Genomic DNA, 5474 nt, shown 5'->3' with positions numbered 1-5474 from the left:
CTCTATGGATTTGCCGGATATTTCACTTGACCAGCCTGCTGCCCCCAACTACAATGCAGTGGATTGGTGTAAGCATACCCCCCACTCAAGCTGATTCACAACCCCACCGGTGATAGTTATCACGGCAACACTGAGGCAGAGTCCCTAATTTTATGTGGCGAACATTTTAAGAAAATGTTCATCCTGCTCAGATAATCTTTACATTATGCAGAAAATGCTTTTCTCTTATACTACTTATTTCCAAGGAAATGTAGGAGTGCCAAGAAAGAAGGGAGTTAAATTTCAGATGAAGCAAGTTGAATGTTTGGTAAATGGTAGCAAGCACCCCTGTTTTCAGCACACAACATTGCTTCTGTGGCCAACCAGTGTTTAAGATGGGTGCAAGAAGGGTAGGTGGTCATCAGGCTGACTTGGGGGCATCCACCTTGCTCCCTGATGGCATTGTTGATTGAATGATCAGTCGCACCCAGGCAGGGGCCACAATTCCAAGTGGGAATGCCCCCCCCTATAAAAAAAAATTCAACCCTCAGCTATTCTCTAACCTATTGGCAGGAACATCTCCATGGCACCTAACTGCTAATGGTGGATCTAACTCTGTCCACTAACTCTCAGAAAAGATTCACAGGTGCTGTGAGTTATCATTTACTACAGAGGAAAGGTACGGAGGATAATTAAAGCAGGAAAGGAGCAGGGCCTTGGGCATTCTCAGAAAGGCAGGCATGAGCAGTACTCATTTACTGAAAACTACTTTCCTATTTGATATGCCCTTTTACAAGTACGAACTGGAAAGGTCCAACATGCGAACAACTGCCTTCTCATGCTAATCACTGAAATCCAAAGTGTGGCTGGAAATCAGAAATGCCCCAATGACCTTAAATACATACTTACACTTGTAACATAATTTAAAAAGGTCTTTATGCAACATAAAAACCTAAATAGCATCTGTCCCCCTTAAATGTTTTTTTTTTTAAACCTTTGTGGTCCATTGAAAAATTAGACAACCTTTCTCATGAGTCCCCCGATACCTTAAAAAAATGATTTTAAATTTAATTTTATGCTTAACAAATAGAAAGCTGTTTTATTGGCAACAACCTGCAGTAGAAAAATCACCTCAGCCTCCCTGGATGGGGGAGAAGGGTGGAGTATGGCATGTGCTTGGTCCTGGGTGTGGGTCCAGCCTGCAGGGACCCTGGTGTGTATCTGTACAGGTGGCTCTGCCTCCCTCCCTAGCACCACAGTGACCACATGGGCACCCAGCTCAGGAGTGGGCAGGGACCTGTTCAAATCACAAAGTCATTGACATCCACAGGGCTGAAGGCGGCCACTCTCAGAATATCCAGAGAGTTCACCAGGATCACAGTCCCCATGAGGTGCTTCCAGCACTTGGTGACGGGATTTTTCATCTTGTCCAGGCCAGTGTGCAGCTCCTGGAGGACATCATGGTAGCTGTCCCCGTTCTGGTGGCTCCATGTTAGTAAGAAGTCATAGGCAGGTTTCCACATGGCCTCACTGTCCACCAGGCCATTCCTGTCCCAGTGAGGGGACTCGTATGCATCCATCTGCTGCTAAGAGACCTTGGCGAGCTTCTCAGCCAGCTCTCGCCAGCGCTGCACCACCTCAATGGCCATGGTCAGGAGCACAAAGTCCTGGAGGAGTGTGACCACCAGCCTCTTGTAGTCCATCTTCAGTAAGGCCATCATCAGTTCCTTCTGAAAAGACTTCCTGTCCTTGTTGTCCACATTGTTGCAGTCCTCCTTCAGCTTCTCCAGGTTGGAAGCCACATGCTCGGGATTGCTGTCCAGCTCTGCATGTCAGAAGCAGGTGAGCAGCAGGTTTCCATAGCCCAAGGCATCTGCAAAGGCCCACCAGCTATAGACATTCTCCAAGAGCAGCATCTGCATGGAGACATAGATGTAAGTGAGGAACTTTTAGGGCTGCAGAATCTGCTCCAGCAGCACCGAGGTGCTCAACTCTGGGCCTGAGAAGAAGCTGGGCCAGGCCTTCCTCACCACCAGCACATTCTCGCTGTGCACCAGGCCCACCTTGCCCTAACAGTAGCTGATGTACTACTCCTCGGTCCACAGCTGCCCCTTCAGGTGGAGCTTCTCCTCGCTGAGCAGCATGATCGTGTCCCTCTTCTTGTACTCCAGCAGGTAATGGTTCTTGCTTTGCCTCACTACCGTCTTCAGCAACTTGCCGAACTGGAGGCTGGACACGGGGCGGTCCTGGAAAGTTGGGTACTTGGTGGCAGCAAATGGCAACAGGATGATTCTCCCCACTTCGTTTTTCTTGAAGAACCACCTCTGCCCAGACAGCTTGGTGGCATCTTTGGTCAGGGGTTGGGAATTCTGGATGCAGAACTAGGTCAAGAGGGTGTCTTTCTCATCCTTCACCTGGACCTACAAGGTGAAGTCGGAGAGCTTGCTGGGGCTGTGGGAGCTGATGGGAAATGTGAGGTGACTCACCCTGCTGAGCCTTACCTGGAACCCTCTCATCACTTGCTTGCTGGCCTTGACCTCATAATTGGTCATGTTGGAAAACATAAAGATTTTGAGATCCTGGAGCTGGGACAAGATGAACTGGTGCTTACCCCATAGCTGTAATGCCACTGAGGTAGGGCTAGGAGCCTGGCAGATGACCTCACTGACCAAGAAAGTCTTTAGGGCTCAGTCTCATGCCCAAAGAGAGTCACCACTGTTTTGAAAGACGGGTGGATGTGTTTGGGATCATAGAGACCCACCGTGACCTTTTTATTGATGAAGTCCCACACAGTGGCCGGGTAGAGAATGTTTTGCGCTGTGGGCATTGATGGCCAGGTACATACAGGGCTCCAGGTTCTCCAGGTGGACCTGGACCATGTCCCCATAGCTGTAGGTAAGCAGGATGGAGATGTATAGACCCTCCTTGGAGTCACTCCTCAGGCACCAGAGACTCACGGAGCTTATGCTAAAAATGTCATTTTTCACCTCAGCAGAAACTTTCATCTCCAAGATGCGAAGGTTCTCACCTCCAGGTTGCTCAGCTTCACCTCCAACACCAAGCTGATGCTGCTGGACTTGTCACAGTTGTTGAGTTCCAACAGGGGGTCCAGTAGAGCCTTCATGGAGATCTGTTGAGTGTCCCCAGGAGCCACATGACCTTCGGCCACATGGATGATGATGCTGGTGTCAGGGAGCTCCAAGGCTCCCCCTGAACTATCCAGCTTACACATGATGTTCGTCTCCACCGCTTGTATCTGGCCCCAACCAGGGCTCTGGCCAATCAAGTCCAAGTCATGGCAAGAGCAGACCAGCTTCCAGTGGTTCAGCCAGGCAGTCCGAAAATCCTCCCAGCTCTGAAACTGCTCTGGGGCAGAGGATTTCAACCCAGTAAAGAAACCTAAGGACTCAGGAGCATCAAACTTGGCTTGGAGGACGGAGAGTTCCGACAGACTATAGGAATATTTACTTCTGAAGCAGGGGTTGTTGTGCCTGACTGGCTGTTCCATGTTGAGTCTATGTGTAGATGGAAGCTCCTCAAAGATGTTGCCCATGCTGTTAGTGGTGGCAGCGCTGGATTTGGTCAAAGAGGATGTGCCTATGTCTAAAAGCAGCAGATCCACGGAACTTTTGGGGTTCAGTTCATCTAGGCTGGGCATCGCTGGCATGTTCCCATTCAGAAATGGATTTGTTTGAACCCTGTTTCAGAAAGAGTTATTACTGTAGCCTTTGCTCGACCCTCTCTTGTCATCTGTCCCTCCACCAAGCAAATCCAACTCCCTGGCAACTTCGTCTGGGCTGTCTGGAAGATTGTCAATCATGTGCTATCACTGAGGGTGAGTTTCAGTAGTTTAGGAGCTGCACGTAGAAGGCAGGAATGTAACCCATTTCTGTGGTGTTGTGGGTGTACCACCACTCACCACCCCAATGTGTCCAAGACATAGAGATGGTCCCCCTTAGAGAATTTCAGGGTGGTGAAGTTGGTCTGACAGTAGTCTTTGATTGTAATCACCTCCTTGGCGTTTCCAAAAGGCGCGGGATTGTCTATCAGCAAGGCACTGGGGGAAGGCACTTTGACATCATTCAAGCTCACCTTGGAAAACCCTTCGCTCAGGTGGATCAAGGGCCCGTTGGACTTGCACCGGGGGAGCCCACTGGAATTGGCTGCTCGGATCCGCTGGGCTGCCATCTTGAATGCTCTTCCTGATGAAGTACCTACAGTTTCATATTTCCTCCTGCAAGGACTCTAGCGATGGCTGAAGCTTCTGTCTCAAGCAGCCAGGCTTCACTGTGGCATGAACTTTGCAACGTGGTTCTTCTGTGCCATGTGGTCAGAAGGGACCAGTCCCTGGAGAGGGATCATGCTTGGTAAAGTAGAGGGTCAGAGAAAAAGGGGAAGACCCTAAACGAGATGTACTGACACGGTGGCTGCAACGGTGAGCTCAGGTATAGTGAGGATTGTGAGGCTGGTGCAGGACCCAGCAGTGTTTCACTCTGTAGTACACAGGGTGGCTGTGAATCAGAGCTGGCTCAAAGGCATCCGCCTCGCATGGCTCCCACGGCTCTGGCTTTGCTGGTGGTCTAGCGCCTTGCCCTGCAGGGCAGCACCGTGGCGGTGGCAGCAAGGGGCCGGAAACACAGAGGTGCAGGGAGTGCACCCCGGTCTCAGCAGCCAGGGTGGTCCCTGCGCCGGGGCGGGGCTGGGGAATTCTTTAGAGTTTCGCTTTTACACTTTGTTAGTTGAGGCCAGAGCAGTGTTTAATGTAGGACTAATTTTGCCTTATTTCTGAAGCAAACCTCCTCTGAGTACTGTATTCAATATCCTGTAAATTATTAAGTTTGACACTGTCTAGTGGGAATAGGACATGACCAACCCTGTGTGATATAGAAGGATTGTTCCAGCTAATCTTTTCAGGTGATTCTTTTCCCTAGCTTCAGGAGTTTCCTCAGACGCATGCACAGATGAGTAATCAGCTGAAAACTTGAGAGGGACCTAATACTAGTCTGAAGTTTTCTCTTTATACAGCTTTCTTCTCCCCAGTACTCCTTGCACTGCCCTGCAAATTCTAGCCACCCTGGCCTCCTCAGATTGCCAACTCTGTCTCTTCAACTTATGGAGTCCTCCAGTCTCCACCTGGCTTTCCCTCCCTGAGATGTATGCTGGAAACTCCCTCTGGATAGTAAGCTGGGTATCATATAGGTCAGTCACCTCATTTGCCTCCCATCTCTCATTTACCTTATCATTTGATCCCCACTTGTCTTAAAACTGTCGTTTCATGTAGTTCTCAGCAACACCCCCCCACCCCCCAGTTCTTTAGTTGTTTCAGGAGTGTGTTAGACTAAACAAAACCAGTAAAGCTCATATAGAGAGAGAAAGGGAAATTTATCTTAGGAAAATGGCTCACACACTTAGAGAAGCTGGCAAGTCCAAAGTTCTTGGATCAAACATCAAGCTGGAGGCTTTTCCTGACTCACGCAGCTGCAGAGGCTGACGAG

General features: G+C 49.6%; 1 pseudogene; it reads right to left on the bottom strand.

Moving 5' to 3' along the window:
- Positions 1-1280: 1280 nt before the first annotated feature.
- LOC103193142 lies at positions 1281-4167 on the bottom strand (annotated as a pseudogene).
- Positions 4168-5474: the final 1307 nt, after the last annotated feature.

Source organism: Orycteropus afer, unplaced genomic scaffold, assembly GCF_000298275.1.
Source record: "Orycteropus afer afer isolate SDZICR_OR568_19922 unplaced genomic scaffold, OryAfe1.0 scaffold00034, whole genome shotgun sequence".
Lineage (NCBI taxonomy): Eukaryota > Metazoa > Chordata > Mammalia > Tubulidentata > Orycteropodidae > Orycteropus > Orycteropus afer.
This window is presented reverse-complemented; position numbering and strand designations above follow the sequence as displayed.